This window comes from Stylophora pistillata, chromosome 2 (genome assembly GCF_964205215.1).
Source record: "Stylophora pistillata chromosome 2, jaStyPist1.2, whole genome shotgun sequence".
Taxonomy (NCBI): Eukaryota; Metazoa; Cnidaria; class Anthozoa; order Scleractinia; family Pocilloporidae; genus Stylophora; species Stylophora pistillata.
The window spans coordinates 53,993,584-54,010,973 of NC_142520.1; the positions used below are offsets into that span (position 1 = coordinate 53,993,584).

At 39.4% G+C, this 17,390-nt stretch overlaps 1 long non-coding RNA gene across 1 annotated transcript; it reads right to left on the bottom strand.

Moving 5' to 3' along the window:
- Positions 1–11,793: 11,793 nt before the first annotated feature.
- Positions 11,794–16,019, bottom strand: LOC148740373 (uncharacterized). Its single transcript, XR_015997162.1, has 2 exons — positions 15,742–16,019; positions 11,794–13,840 (listed from the first exon to the last, which is right to left on the bottom strand). It is a non-coding gene; the product is annotated as an uncharacterized LOC148740373 (long non-coding RNA).
- Positions 16,020–17,390: the final 1,371 nt, after the last annotated feature.

The following is a 17,390-nucleotide window of genomic DNA, read 5'->3' on the forward strand; positions in this document are numbered from 1 at the left end:
TAACGCGCATGTCCTCGTACTCGATGGAAGTTGCATTTTCCCGCGCTTGGTGCAGGTTCAAAGTTTACCGCGTTTGATGCATATTCAAAGTTTCCCGCGCTTGGCGCATGTTCAAAGTTTCTCGTGTTTGGTGCATGTTCAAAGTTTCCCGCGCTTGGCGCATGTGCAAAGTTTCTCGTGCTTGGTGCATGTTCAAAGTTTCTCGTGCTTGGTGCATGTTCAAAGTTTCCCGCGCTTGGCGCATGTTCAAAGTTTCTCGTGCTTGGTGCATGTTCAAAGTTTCTCGTGCTTGGTGCATATTCAAAGTTTCCCGCGCTTGGTGCATGTTCAAAGTTTCTCGTGCTTGGTGCATGTTCAAAGTTTCCCGCGCTTGGTGCATGTTCAAAGTTTATGCCTTTCTCAATTATGAAGAGAGGATGTGGTCTTTATGTACAGTGCAGGGTTGTCAAAAAAGCCCGACACGCGGCGCATTTTCCTGTCTACTCTGAAAAACGCGCCGGCTACTCCGAATGCATGTGGCTAAATTCACAGCCTAGCGGCATAACATTGTGCCACGTACTTTGTATCATTGTTCACAGTTAAGCTACTCAACTGAAATCTTTTTAACGAACCTGATTAATTAGGAGGGACAAACTAAACGTACCAAAAAGTACCACAACTGAAAAATAACCCTTACAAAATAGTTCTAGGGGCTCTGGATGTTAAGTGATACCCAGGTTTGAACTCCTAGCTGCTCTGGCCGATAGCCGAGACTGTTCTTGATGGTCCTAAGCTCAGCTCCTTGGTCAGAATTCAAGATCGCCAACTGGTTTGTCCAGCTTGTTGCTATCTATCCTTATTCTTATCCTTTCTTCTCATGTTTACCTAACATAACTGTTTTCTAACTTTTTTTCTTTGAATTTTTGGCCACAATGTATAAAGATAAGAGGCGCCAGTTACTGATCCTTCCCTAATAGTGGAGACAGTTTTTTGCGGTTTCAAGTTTTCCATAAAAACATGTTCATACATTCCTAACTTTTTGTTTAGAGCCAAGAGACATGATATAGATTAATTTCCCTTGATATTAAGCCTTGTAGTCGGATTGAGGCGATCTGGGCTAGTTTTGAGGTACTGCCTTCCTCTGGAGACTGATAACGTGACGGTACGTTACAATAATTTACGTTTCGTTACGCTACGAAATCGTTAGCTTCCCTGGAAGTTAAATCAGGAAGTAACATCATATTACTCATACGCACTAGCACTGGTTGCCAAGTTGAAGATAATTTATGCAGCTCTCAGTGAGCGCATAATTATGGAAATTTCTGAGACTGCTTCCTAAGCGACTCCATGCCAGGCAATAAAAACAGTAATTTAAAATAATTCATAACAACAATTTTGAACTAAGCGACATTCTTGAAAATAATTACCTTGGTGGTAACAAAAATTTTCAGCTAGGTCTTTGCGCTGTACAAGTTCGTCCTGTAATGCAGCATTCAAAACTTGGAAAGTTGCTCTGCAACCTTTCTTCTGTTTCCAGTGTTTTAACTTGTGATATGCTCTCTCGTCCAGACCCTCTCGTCTTTGTCCTATTTCCTCTAGTTTTGCATCCTCGACCTTGAGGCGACGCCCAAGCTTTATCCACTTTTCACCAATTTGAGAGGCTAATTGTTCCAATTCATAATTTGTTGGTGTGCCTTGTTTTACTACAAAAAAAAAAAAAGAGAAATAATTTCTAAAGAACCACTACTGATACGGTCTTTTACTGGGATCTCTGTACAAAATCCATCAATCACACTGTAAGCAAAGAACAATGATTCCAACCAGAAGTGTGTAATGGCCCAATTATATCAATCAGTGCTCAAGGCCGGAGGTAAGCTAACATGGCAAAAAACTTAAAGCAGTGAATTCAGTCTGTCTTACCATAATTTTTCTGTTGTAAAGATTTTTGTGATGTACAAACTTCACTAGATGGATCAGAATCCTGTAACGAAAAAAAAAAAAACCATCTTAATGGTTTCTTCAGCATGTAAGACATAACATGTTCCCAAAAAATACCTTCCTACTTCAGGTTGAATTCGTTTAGCGTAGGATTTCCGGGATTTCTCCAGGCTCAGATTGATTTTTCCAGAACTCCAAATTTCACTTTTAACCCTTTCATTATCAAAATTTCCAAATCATTTCTCCTTACGGTCTACACACATTTCTTATAATGTAAATTCTGAAAACTTGATTGCTTGGTTTTTAACAAATATCCAGGACTATTCAGAACCTGTAGTATTTTTCCACGACTTTCCAGTCCTGGAAAATGTCAAAATAAAGTTCCATAACGTTCCAGGTTTTCCAGGACCAGTACGAATCCTGCTTACTCATATTGGGTCCATTTCAAAGAAATTGGTCTCACTTATTGTTTTCACAAGACAAGACATTGATTTCCTTACCTGAGGAGGTACCTTTTTGGGTTGCAGACTGAATTAACAAAAGGGAAAATCCCATTATTCTGATTTGGAGATCCACCTTGATTAGAAGAAAACTTATCACTCCTCGCTACAATTTCACAGTCATTTCTAAATTTCATCTTTAGATGTCAAATGAGGCTTAAGTCATGCCCAGATTTAGGTTTCCTGTCAAGGTGTAACTGAACATGCCATCTTTGTTTGATGGAATTCCTACCCACCTCCTTAGAGCTCGCAATTCCAGGCACAAATTTACAAGGGAAACTTAAGTTTTCTTCATTATATGAACTACAGTAACTGAAAAATTGTTAAAATTCTAAAATATTATAACCAAACCATGATAATTATCACCAACTTTGTACGTTAAATTGTACCTGGCTTTCTCCCTCCATAAACCACCTCTCCATTCCAAGGCAATGGCCACCTTGTACTATTACAGTATCTCTGTGAATGCAAGATGATAAATTAGTTAAATGTTGTAATCTTGTGACTGGGTATGATTTCACATCATCTTGATATAGCAGATGGCGATACTTTCAGAAAAACTGCTTTACCATTATAATCACCTCTCGCGGGTTGATTATAGGAAAATATGAAGTAATTCTCGACCAATCAGGGAGCACGTCTCCACGATCATCTATGTTATTATACAAAGATAAGATCATGGGTAACAGTTATGCGTTTACTTGAAGATGATGGTTCTGTCTTCAGTTTGAACATCTTCATCTATGTCATCTGACAACTCAGCTTCAACTTCACTTTCTCCTTCTGAACTAATTTCGATTTCCTCTTCTTCCTCTTCGCCATCCTTCTCCTCTTCCTTAGCTTTGGGAGACATCCGTTAGAAAAAAAATTGAGAGCGTTAACAAAAGGCAAGGTGCCATATTTACAACTCTATGCAAACTATGAAACTATGCATCCGTTCAAGAAGAAAGACGAGATCCTAGACAGCGTGATTCGTGCTAAGATTTCTCTTTCAGATCTTCGAGTTTAAAAGAAATTCAAATTCTACACAGTTTCATTACCTCTTGGTCTTAATATAGCTTCTGGATGTTTCCCAGTTTCATTCAGCGCCTGTAGAAAAAAAACACAACAATTGAAGACAGAAACTTAGAAACCACAGGTATCTGCATTTTTAGGATAGTTCGTGGCTCTGTTTGCCTCGGTAAATCACAAATCAAAAAGGTTTATGTTTATAACAATATCACAATAAATGCGCAAGCAAATCTGTTGGCATTATTAGTGTCCAATCGAGAGGATTCGTCGTCAGTGGTAGCTAGAATGTATGAAAACAGATAACAAAGCGAAACATGACAAAAACATGCATCGAGTGATGGGAACAACTCTCTCACTCCCAAATTTCCATATTAAGAGGATTAGTAGTTGATCCAAAAGCAAATTATCCGAACTAACATCTTAAGGATTGATTGGTGGGTCTTGGGAGTAAAAGAGTCAGACGTCGTGTGTGCAAAGTGAATGGAAAACAGCCGATACAACTACGGCTGCTTGGATAACAAACAAGTTCAACATTTACTTTCCTTGATAAACAAGGCGTGATCCTACCTGTAATGCATTTTTGTAAAGTTTCTCACTCGTGTCATCTCCAATGGACGATGCCAGCTCCTTGAGTTTACGGAGATGCTTTTTCATTTCAGAGTCCTTCATCTCAGCATGCTTCATCTCCCATATTTCTTCATAAAAGCTCAATGCCTCTTGTCCATATCTTCTATGCATGTTAACTTTCTTAAGTTCCTGACATAGATTGAGAATTCCCTCGATTGTTTCCTTCCTTTCAACGCCGATCTTCTCCGTTTTTTCTTTGCTTTTCCCTTCTTCCCACTGCCCTCGCCACGAAGCCAGCAATCTCTCTCGGAATTCCATGATTGATCCTTCCTGTCCTATCTCTTTGTAAAGTTCTTCTACCTTAGCCTTCAATGATGCTTTATCCAGTCCTTCCTCTTTGTTTCCAAGGAAACCCACTCTCTCCAGACACATTTTGTACACAGCCACCTTCGCCATTTTGTATTTCGTCACCAGCTTCCCTTGTTCATGAAGTTGAGAAGAGAGCTCCACCATCTCGTCCAAGAGATTGTCTCTTTCACTCAGTATGATACAGAGAGCATCATTATCAGTTTCCAAATCAAACTCTTCTTGAAACTCTTTCTCGTTGGCATTGCACCTTGCCTCGTAGAACCGAAGCTGTCCCTTTTGTACAACAACTTTGTCTTTCTCATCATCAGCAAGGTCACTCAGGGCATCAACGATGCCTTTGTTATACTCATTGAATGTGAATTGTGGAGAAGCTTTCTGTTCTTCCCAGAAACGTTGACAAAACTCGAAGGCCTCTTTTCGAAATGATTTCTTCCGTCTTCCACTCTTTGTCCAATATCACACATATCTTCCACCCCTGTGATAATCTTTCGCCACACCTCACTCTGGTTTCCCACGCCAAGTTTCTTTTCCATATCCCATGCATCAAGAAATAGATTCAAAGCTTCTTTTGGATGTTTAAGATTGGCTTGAAGGACCCCTTGTTGAAAAATGCTTCGCACAATCTGTGGGTGATCTCCAAGAAGCTTCTTCCTTATACTGTAAGCCCTCTCTGAAGGTTCAATTGCCTCTTCATATTTCTCTTGAAACATGAGTGCATAAGCGAGATTTCTTTGGAAATGTGCCTCGTCCCAATAACCAGAAAGTTTAAGTTCTTCCAGTAGACTCAGTGCATTCCTGTAACATTCCTCTGCCTTTGCATAATCTTCCAGGCCCTCGTAAGCAGTTCCAATCTGATTCTTGTACATTGGCATGTCTAAGTGGTTCTCAGAGCCGGCTAATTTCTCTTGCATCTTATAGGCTTTTTCATAGAACTCCAGTGCTTTCCTGGGCTGATCTAAAGCAAAAAAGGTGTTTCCAATAGCATTGTAGCACCTTGCAAGATCAGAATGCTCCTTTAGAAGCGGTTCAGAGAAAGTTAAGGACAACTCCAGACTTGCCATTGCTTTCTTATAGTCTCTGTTTCTATAGAGGATTTCACCTTCAGTATGCAAGTAAAGCCCCTTGGTGAGCTCAAAGGATTCACCAGTTTGATCTTCAACTTTCTCTAGAGAATTCAGAGCTTCCCTCAACGTTTCAAATCCTCTCTCTGTTCCATCAACATCTGCAACTTGCCTGGCTTCCCAGGACTTCAACTGCGCTCGGCTATGGAAACCTATACAAAGATGAAGATTGATGAACAGAAATCACAGCTGATGTACAGTACTCAGTATCAACAAAATGTAAATTACCAGAAGACCTATTGTTTTTCTTTTTGGTTTGTTTGTTTTCTTCTTTTTTAATATTTTTTTTCCTTACTATTTTATTCTCAAAGTAGTTCCTGAGGAATTTCTCAGTTTACTTGTAGAATCAAATAAGCAATGGTGGTAGGACTTTAAGGAGTAAATGTTTGAATAATTTCAGCTTGGGTGACTGCACAGGGCACGGCTGGCTTGAAAATATAGACAAGATTACCTCTGTACTGCACAACACAAAATTCCAATTGACTGTAACAATGGCAAAGCACCAAAAAACTGACACATAAAATATCTGCAGATGTCATGAATGGTACCTTATTCAATTTATCAGCCTAGAGCTCAATAGCAGTCCAATAGTCTAATTTCAAATCAAGCCTGGGCCTGAGCCTGTTCACTTAAGATTTTCCTTGAGTTCTATTGGCAAGCATTTGTAAGGTAGTCAAACTTCATTGGTTAGTAGCATTTAGGGCTGAATCTTCATTGGTTGTTTTGGACAAGTAAAAAATCTGACATTTTGGTGGGATGACTGAATACAGTTCATAGTCTGAAAGTAGCTCTGACAAACTATAATTTTACATGCATATATATAGACCTATTGCACTGTCCTAATTACTAAATTATACTGACAGTTTAAATGGCCAGTTGTCATCAAATAACATCCCTGGATGGCAAAAAGCCTCAACTTAAGTTATTATGGACAGGAAATGCTGATGTTGGGGTTCAGATATAATGCCAAAAATGTTCAGGAAGGTGGTTATAAAATAGGAATGCCCATGAAAAAGTAATATTCATACCCTCCACTTACAAAAGATATAATAACTCCATACAACCCAAATGTAAAGGGCATCACTAGAGTATAATGGCCAGTATCTGGCAGTATGGACTGATCACAGCCCCTTTTGTACGGAAATGACAAGGACCAATGTTCTCCAGTAAGGCTCAACCGTGTGAGGTAAGTAAGTACTGTAGTTTATTATACAACAATTGGACCAAAGTCGCTTATCTTGAATTGGACACCTTTTTGAAAGAAAAATACATGGCTCACAACTGTTTCTGTAGAAATAGTCCATATGAAAAAATGCCAACCAATTGAGAACCAATCAGAACTCTCAGATTTACCTCCAGACTATATTGCCATATAATAAACTGAGGTAACTGTTGTAATTAGATTAAACTAAGCTGTTTCAAAGAGACATCTTTAATGTCTCCCTTGACCAAGGAAAAGCTATTATGGGATTTGAACAATCAAATGTAACACAAAGAAGTTTCAGTGCCTCTCACCTGTTTTTCCATCATCTTCGCACATATCAGCCCAGCCATGAAACACCTTGATAAGTTGTTTATCATTCAGCATTGCAATGAAAAGAGATGCGATCAAAGCATTCTCATGGAATTCAACTGGAACACTGAAATAATCTGGTTGTAAGGAGATATCAACAGTGAACTCAAAGTCTCCTCTGTCTTTTTCAAACAAATGAAATGCTCTGACATAGTCTGGCTCAATGAGTTTGGCAATTTTCTCAATCCTGGACATAAAGAGTCTGTAATTGCGTGCTTTTGCCTCTAGATAAGGAGCAAGAAGATCTTCCTGATTCTTGATACTGTCAGCATACTTCTGTAAGAGAGGATGAATGTCATATTCCCTTTCTTTTGCTTCTTCATCAACAACAAAAATTATTCGGCTGGCTACAAGACCCTCTAACTGAACGATGGCCTCTGTTAGGTCAATATCAAGAACTTTGGCAGCTTTTGACACAGAGAAAGGCCCATGGAACAAGGAAATCACTACTGCAGATAACTTTAATCTTTCTGTGGAAAGTGTATTAAACATTAAACTGATTGCAGATATCTGATTCACATCCATTCCTTCTTCTTCAAAACTAACAGCCCTTTCTCTAATGTCCTCCTCCACTTTTGATGTTTTCAGAGCAGAGGCAACATCTGCGATGAGTTCTCCTGGAGATTTTCGTTCTTGTTGCAAAATAGCTGCCAGTCCTTTAAGAAGAAGGGGGAATCCTTTCGCGATACTGATTAAATCATCCTTCTGCTGGGGTTTAACATCTGTCATTCCCTTTGGAATAACAAGTTTCTCTGAAAAAGCCCGTTTTAGAGAGCCCACTTCAAAATCATCCACTATTTTGGGACCTTTCAGCTCAGCCCTAGAGGTGAGTAGCAACTTTAAAGGGGATCGTTTTCCTTTGCTTTCTGAGAGCTTTGCTAAAAATTCTGTGAAAGCTTTTTTCAAGTTTTTCCCTTCTTTACCTTTTCCTGCAGTAAAGTGGTCTACATTATCCAGCATAAACAGAACTGCATGTTTCTTTCCTTCTAGTTCTTCAACCTTCTCTAGAATTTTGGTAACAACATAATTTTGATCAACATGACCAACTGGCACTACAAGTTCGAGAGAATGTAGCATTTTGTAATAGATCGCTCTCATATCCTTTGTTTCTCTTAAATCAAAAACACGATAAATTCCTCGCCACTGTGAGCAAACTTCGGTGGCAAGCTTTGTCTTTCCAACACCTGACGACCCAAACAAGTTTAGTACTCCGGTATCTTTCGAATCCAATTTTTTGTTAATTTTCTTGATTTCTTCGCTCCGTCCTTGAAATTCCTTCTCTGGATCAGCTTTAATCGGACGGGAGGCCTTAAAGCGATCTATATCTTTCTTAATGAGTTCCTGGTTGTTCGATTTCGGGGCAATGACATCTTGGAATAGTGTGAGTTTATTGTCAGATACATACCCATGCTTCTCAAGAAGATGTAAACCTTCCAACAGACCACGATCTTCCAGCAAATGGAATTTCCCTCCGTAATTATTTTTTAAAGATTTCAGAAAATTTTCTGATTCTACAGGACTTAGCCTAGAAGAAACGTCCTTAAAAAGTTGTTGTAAACCTGGCGCATTCTCGCTACCAAGTGCCGCCATTCTTGATACATTTCAATTAGGATACTGCTGACCACTCTACATGTGGATAAGTCACGCGATCTCATCACGCTTACCCGGAAGTAAGTACAACCTGAAGCGTCCCAAGCTCACGTCGCGAGGAAAAATAAAGGATTACTTCTTGAAAGTGTCACGCGTTGTGTGACGCGGTTTTAAGTTACGCGTGGAACCGTAAGTGCGCTAAAGAAAGAATAGTATAGGCAACGAAATATGGTCCATTTACAACATTAAACATTCCGAAATATGAACATTTTACATTTAAGATTGATAAAACTGACCCACTTCTTGTGTGTCCGTTGTGTTTTTCGACGATTTTCGCCGTTTTGGGCTTGCTTTGCCATCAATTTTTTTCTTGTTATCAGACGAAGTCAAGGCTGCACACAACGATTTTGACCGTGGTAGGGTCGATTTATGTACAATGCTTACCCCACTAGCACAGTAACACCTCGCTTTAATCTATTTCTTCGAATAAGCCCCCGCGATCTATCAAGTATTCTCTCCCAAATAAGCGCCCATCCCCCACGAAAAAATGATTCCTTAGAGAAAGCATGAACAAACCAATTGATTTAGACACGTTTTCCAGTATAGTCATGTGACGGTTTTTCACCCCTGACTTTCATAAGTACCCGTCATTACTTATCGCCGATGGGGGTAGGGGGGGGGGAGAGGGGGAGGAAGGAGGATCACATGGTTTGCAGGTCAAATAGCACCCTTTAACTGATACGTTTGTCTTCTTATTAGAATGTTCAGTCATCTTTGACCGAGTCACAAGCCCCAACCCCCATAAACAAAAACAGTAACTAACAAATGAAATAAATCTAGGAGGATACTATGAGGACGGATGCAATACCTGAACGATCACTATAACGAACGTGCAGATGCTACTCAGTTCTAACCCGATGAACGTGAACTTGTCGATTGCCCTTTTTTTAATACCGACAATTGTCTTGTTCGTGTAAATGTTTTTCTTGTTTTGGCTTGTTTTGCCGGCCTCGGTTTTTCTTTTTTTTAAGCGGTACGGTCAAATGTAAACCAGACCACGGAGGGTGAGTAGATCGTGACTGTAAGTCTACTGTAAGCCTGCAAGCTGGCTCATGCGTGTTTAACCAAATAGGAAGGAAGGTTAGTAAACTCACCACAGATAAAGTGGGCCTGTGAACTACTGGCCGTAACTGATTTAAGGGGGTGTCCTATTTTCTCTTAGACTGAGCCCGGGATCGCACCGATCGTGGAGTCGTAGAGTAAGTTCTTCACTGTGTTCGTTTAATCAAGAATGGAGTGAGGGCTGGTAACTTCGCTACAGATTACGCAAACCTGTGAGCTGCAACACCAGCTGCATTGGAGGCTGACTTGATTAGGCTGAGTGGGGCTCAACACGGGAGTGCGCACAAAAGGAGAGATCTAGCTCTACTGAAAATTACTCATAAAGCCCTCTACGATGATGTCTGGCCTGATTACTTACGCCTTAAATTCCGTACAGTCAACGCCTATAATCTAAGATCTCTTGAAGCCCCAAAGTTGGCTATTCCAACTGAAAGCGGCACTTTTCAGGACTCAGCAGCGAGATTGTTTAATACTTGAACTGACAGCTTAAGGCAAGATCCTGATTATAACAATTTCGTTAGGTTAGCGAAAAAGCTCAGAGTAAGCATATCACTGAATATCATTATTGTTTTTAACCATGCCGTTTATTTTTTTTTAACTGTACATATCTTATTGTAATAATTTTTTTATTTTTGGTTTGATTTTTCTTTGTAATAATATACTGTAGCTAGGTCATTAGTCGGCGAAGAGCCACCTTGTGGAAGTACTACTAATAAAGTAGTTATTATCATTATTATTATTATTATTATTATTATTATTATCATAAATGACAGTGAAAGCAATGAGCGAGTGATGGAGTCGTGGGCGAGCGAAAGTGAAGCGATTTGGAGAATTGACCATTAGCTGTTTCAAACTAAACTATTAGAAACAAAAAAACGCATCGTAAGGACACAAACATGACAGAAACACATGTCGCAGAAACATGATATTTTTGTATTTGAAGTATAGTCACAGGACAGCATAGAAAGATCAGAAGGATAAAAATGCATAATACAAAGGGCTCATTTAGAAGCCACAATATTTGAAAAAGTCAATTTGTTTATCAAAATGTAAGAAGCGAAGTTCCACTGCCATGGCGATAGGTTATCAAAATTGTGGGAAGGATGGGTAAAGGAGACACGCTAACCCATTCATTTCCGAGATCTCATCAGTAATTCTCCCTGCCGTTTGCCATACATGATGCTGCCACGGGGAATAGTCCTTTTCACAGTTGTGGGCTTGGTGGCCAAGCCTTTGAACAGGAGTGAGGCTTAAGGTGACCTTGTTATGATAGAGATGTTGCTGCTTTTGAAATGCAAATTACTTTGTTATCATGCTAACTAGATACAGGTCTCTATCACAACAGGGTCACCCTTAGCCTCACTCCTGTTCAAAGGGACTATTTGGTATTGGATCAACTAATAGTCTATTTTACAGTCGTGTGCGGGTTACCAAGCCTTTTAACGGGACTGAGGCTAGGGATGACATTGTGTTCTCATGGTTCCTTTATTAACCCAGAGGTTATAGTTGTGACCAATAGTCCATTTTACAGTTGTGTGCTTCGTTACCAAGCCTTTTAACGGGACTGAGGCTAGGGATGACCTTGTGTTCTCATGGTTCCTTTATTAACCCAGAGGTTATAGTTGTGACTAATAGTCTATTTTACAGTTGTGTGCTTGGTTGCCAAGCCTTTGAATGGGAGTGAGGCTAGAGATGACCTTGTTATGGTACAAACTTTGTTGCCTTTTAAATGTAAATCACTTTGTTATCATGCTAACTAGATACAGGTCTCTATCACGACAAGGTCACTTTCAGCCTCGCTCCAAATCAAAGGCTTGGCAACTAAGTACACAACTGTAAAATGGCCTATTCCCTGATTGATATTTTTCTTTATTCTCATCACTTGTCTGTTTGATATTGTCTTGATATTGTAAGGAGAAATTCTGTCTTGGTCACTCATGAATGAGAAGTAAAGGGTTAAGGAGCAGCGTGACCTTCAGAGAGCCAACAATCGAGGTTCATTCGAAACAACCCACAGTACAAATGCATATAAACATGTTATTGTAATATTTCAAACCTCTTTAAAAAAATGGTCAATTGCATTAGATAAAATTTATGTGCATATTTACGAAAGTTCATTGTCAGTTTTCTTTCGTTAAACTAATTTTTCTTTCTTGTGAAATAAACGTACAATTTGTATCGTGAATTACAAGTCCTAAGTACAAAAAATAAAAGAAACAAATTAAATAAAAAATTATGTAATAAATCTATCGACATTCATTGTGAGTTTTGCTCTATAAATAATATCTTTTCTTTGCACACTCTATACAATGGGTTAATTAAGAGGTATAGTTTGGAATTATATTTTGAGCCTAAAGGATGAATGAAAATTGGAGGTAATAGTAGGATGATGGTAAGAAACGGTGAAAAGAAAAAAAAACAGGAATAGAGTGAAGTAAAGCAGATTGAAGGAGGATAGAAAGAGAAATGGTTTGTTCTTGCTAGAATCCCATAGTCGAATAAAATCTCGCATTAAAGGCTAGGTCTAATTAAGGCTAAGTGATATTGTCTCGCATCTACATATAAATAACAACTTTGTTCTCTTTTTTTCTTTTATAATTAAATTTTGCGAGTCAAGGAAAATCCATTACCCGACTCGAAAATTCCGCGTTAAATTGCACGCGAAAACTGATATCGCACTCATCGTTTCGCGTTTCGTGCGGTATCGGTTTCGCGTACAATTTAAGGCGGGGATCATTCGTCGGGTAATGAGTTTTCCCCATAGTATAGAGCGGTGATGGCAATTACCGCACCTAACTACGTGCGCTATGATAGGTCAATTTAACGGGCCATCTTTCACTCTAAGCCCGGTAAATTCCAAAGTTTGTTTTAACTGAGATTTTTACCCTCTATTTGAGCCAACAAATTTAAAAGATATCTCGCAAATCCCGTTTTCTCAGCCCGCACTGTTAGTTACAAAATCTCGTTTTTTTTACGCTTCGCGCTTGAGCCATAACTCTGAACGGAAAAAGCTCAGTCCGTGACTCACAGTACAAACCTCGAATTCGGTTAATAAGAAACATATCTAAGTTATGTACGGTTTTAAGCCATAAATTGCCTGATATGTTCTTTAAACAGTCAGGAAATTGTAGAATCCGTTTCTATGTCAATTTACATGATGGCCGCTGCGATAGCGGCGACAATTTGCACAATTTGACGATTATCTTACAGATTCGATTATTTTAAACTTGTGCAGCTTGTTACAGAGAAACAGTTCTGTCAAAGAAAAAAAAATTTTTCTATAAAAATTACCCTTACCACAGAAACTGGCAAACATACATCCGCCACGGTTGCAGTAACTTGTCGCGTAGTCTTCTTCGACCTTATTCAAAATAATATTACAGCTTCACAAGGTGCAAATTCTGTTGCACAGTGATGTGAAAAAAGAGCACAGTGATGTGAAAAAAGAGCACTTGCATTCAACCTCGTATCCTCTCCAACGTCATTTTTGTAACACAGATCATTCTCTCTCTTCTGGAGGCATATTTTTACTGGTTACAAGGCCAAGTTCTCTCATTATATGCCAGTTCACATTACCATACCCCATGTTCGTTAAACACAGCATTAACTCTCTACTTGTAGCATCAGGTCCATTGTTCTGACGCCAAATTTCTAGCGCTGCCCTACAGCGTTCTTGGCTATCCTCCTCTTCTTCTTGAACATTGGCAATAACATATTGCTTGATCTTCAATTTACTGGCGAGTTTCTTCCACCATGAACCTGTTCTCAGTCTCTCGGCGACCGCATTAAGCACACCTTCAGTGGGCGGTTCCATAATCAGGGGTCAGTTGTTCAAAGGCCGATTAGCGCAAACCCAGGGTTAAATTTTAATCCAGGTTTCTATATTTCTCTGTTCAAAAGCAGTTTTGGGATAATTTTCCCAATTCTTTTTAGAGCATTCAATCATCAAATTTTAGACAAATGAAATTAAACTGAATTGACTTTTAAAACTTTTAGATGTAACCCTTAGATCTAACTCTAACCCTGGGTTATCTTAACCCACCTTTGAACAACCCGGGCCAGAGCTTTAGCTGAGGAAAACAGGTACAAAGGAGTAGAGTCAGAGACCGGTTATTATTTATCGTCTGGGGACAGACGATAAATAATAACCTGATCCTCCCCAAGGCTCTCTAGAATTCTTATGATACCCCAGTTAATTGGCGCTCAATTTTATATAGCCCTCCCTTTTTACTGTGCCGGTGACGACCGACCCCCCCCCCCCCGCCCACTCCATTCCCATGAAACCATGTGATCCCCACAGATCCACCTTTCCCCCACCCCCACCCCAGCGGTAATATATAGTATCCGGCCCTTTATATCGAACGCTGACCATGTAGTTTTGCTGGCTCTCTCGAGTTTAAGGCAATGTCTTCGTCAGTCTTAAATTATATTAGTGTACATGTATCAATGATATTTTTCTCTGGACACCGAATAACTCGAACTATCAAGATCTCAACTGGAGTTCTGTCTTTTACATTCAGAGATGAATGACCGATTTCCGAGATCGGATGACAGCTTGAGTTCAACTTTGGACTGACAATCACACATTTTCGTTCAACGTCATGTTTGTCGCAAACAACACGGGGTAGCTAAACATATTTCTCTGAAATTCTGGCACTGACGTCACTCAAACTTGGCTTCTTTTTGATTGCCTAGGGTTTGCTTAGAATGCAGAGTTGAATTACATGTAACAGTCAAACACTTGCTGGTGAAGCAAAAAGTTGGATGGAAAAGGTTTCATCGGGAGCAAACGTGCGAGGTCATTTACAGTCAAACTAAGTGAAGCGTACCCCTCAGGATTTCATTAATGATTTGATTAATTGAATATTGAACCAGCGAATCATTTCAGGAGCGAAATAACGAATTGAATATTTGAACATGGAACCCGCTAACCGTTTCAAGAATGCAATAATGGATTGATTATTTGAATATTGAACCCGATAGCCGTATTCGTTTTAAAAAGGCGCGGATCATTGTTGAAATCAGAAGTCCATTTCTAATTGGATTTTGCGAACACGTGATGATGTATCGGTACCATTTCAACAAGGCGTCAGACTTGGCGGGAAAGGTGAGTTCGAGTATTGTGTGGAACTTCTTGTAAATGTTGTAAATGGAATGTTATCGAGAGCTTTTTTCGCCTATTTACATCTTAACGAACTTGTAGAAATTCTTGTATGTATTCATCATAGTAAAAAAAAATAGTTTACGGGCGAAGCCATCGCAAGACTTTTTATTTCGTTAATATTTGCGATCGACTGTTTTCGCAGTGTTTATACAGTACAGTTTGTTCGTTTTCAGGATTCCTCGTCAAATAGAACAATCTTATTGGACTTCAGAAATGGACTTCTAATTTGAACAATGATCCGCACCTTTTCAAAACGGATACGGCTTTTGGGTTCAATATTCAAATAATCAATCCATTATTGCATTCGCGAAACGGCTAGCGGGTTCAATAATCAAATAATCAATTCATTATTGCATTCTTGAAACGACTGGCGGGTTCAATATCCAAATGATCAATTCATTAATGTGATCTTGAGGGGTACGCTTCACTTAGTTTGACTGTAAAAGCAATTTGAAAGAGGAGTTTTAACCGATCAAACATGCTCTTCCAACATAATGTTGCACGGAAGAGTCTCTAGTTCAGACATTATTTTGAAATTTAGCAAAAAAAGAGAGAAACTTTCAACTTTACGCCGCATAGCCTGATTTCAAATCAAAAATAACCATCCCAAGTCAGAAGCTGAAGTGAGAAAACAATTGTTTCATTCTTTTTGTTGAAGCCTCGTTTTGGATTCTTCTACGAATTTGGCATTTCTGCGCAGACATTGAAAACTTCTAGAAAGTAAAATCTTAGAAGGAACGGAAAGAGCGAACTATTTTCGTTCTATGAAACGTGGAAGTGGTTCTGAGAACTTCACTAAAAATTTACCTTTCAAGAGATGATCTCCAATGTGTTTGGTTCCCTCACTTTTTTGCAAAAATTCAACAATCTTTTCAAAGCACTTTTGTTGGTCATCTGGTGGTAGGCTCGCCAGGGCTTTGTAAAAACTACATCGAGTTTGTCCGTCGTTGTTCCTTTCATAATGACTTCGATAAATATTCCCGTAGTTTATTTCTTCTAGCACTCCGCTACAGGCTGCTAGGACTTCCCTAAGTGGACCATCGTGAAGGCGTGAAGGATGCTGTTGTCATCCAAAGGAACTTCAAAAAAATCCAAGGGTGTCTTCTGCAAAAAAAATTGGGTTTCATTATACATTATAAGGCCTTACAGTAGCATGAAAAACGCCATTTACTAGATAAGCATCACGTGGAAAAAAATCTTACTTTATTCCGTTAGAGTGTCTCATAATAAAGATTCCTCTCCTTTGTTGGGAAAGTAAATGGATTAAGAATGATTTTGCAAAGGAGGATTTTCCAACGGAGTGGACTTAAAAAGTCACCCACGACCACATTCAATAGACTTCAGTTTCCGTTCATCATTTACTTTCCAAAAAGAGCCGGGGTCTGTGCAGACGATTGCGATTCGCATCTTAAGACCTTCGATGCTGCGTGCCCATCCGTCTCCGCCGACTCATTCGGACTCATCAAGTCAGTTAGACGGTCCAAGCTACGTCTTTCAAACGTTGTTCTTTACCTCAATGTCTATTTTTCGAGGGGGGAGATCCATTTCTAGTTGGCACAGTTTATTGTCTGGCCTCTTTTCTCTGCTCTTGTAGAACTCTATTTTTAGCCATCCTTTGTCGACAACATGCACCCTTAAATTCCTCTCTATAGAATCGTCCTTTTCAAACCTGTAAGGAAATGAGACAATTTCTTGACATGTGAGGAGGATTTAAGGAAAATCCTCTCTTAGAGCAATAAAAAGCTGATTTTCCTAAATTTTTTTTGGGAGGTAAGTGGATCAAAAGCTGCGGAAATTTTTGAGCGGTAATTGACGGACAAATAACGGCTTTAATAAAGCTGTACTATCGCTGAAGTCTTGCGTTTTTTATATGGCCGTCACTAATCGAACATCAGTGATGCTCCACCGTAACGTAAGAGTAACTTACCAAAAACAGTGATAAGCGCAAATTTTAACCAAGGATAACGCTTTTTGAACTCCTCGCAAAAATATCCAACACTTTACAAGCACTACTTCTACTACCAACAATATTTATAGAGGATATGTTTTATCACCAGTAACACGAAGTTAATTAGGGTGGTCCTCTATCTACGAACCCACCCATCCCACCCCAGGGGAGGACATCCATCACACAGTATACTCGTGCGTTGGAAATTAACGTCTACGTATTATGCACGATCCTCGCAGTAGATAGCGCTATTTTAGCAATAGCGAAAATCAGACCTGAAAAAAATCAGGCCTGTACGGGACTCGAACCACTGACCTCTGCGATACTAGTGCAGCGCTCTACCAATTGAGCTAACAAGCCAACTGGGAGTAGGCCGTTAAGTTGATTTTTTTTGTTTTGTTTTGTTTTTTCAGGTCTGATTTTCGCTATTGCTTAAATAGCGCTATCTACTGCGAGGATCGTGCATCATACATATCTAATACCGCAGTTCAAAATATATGAACTTCAT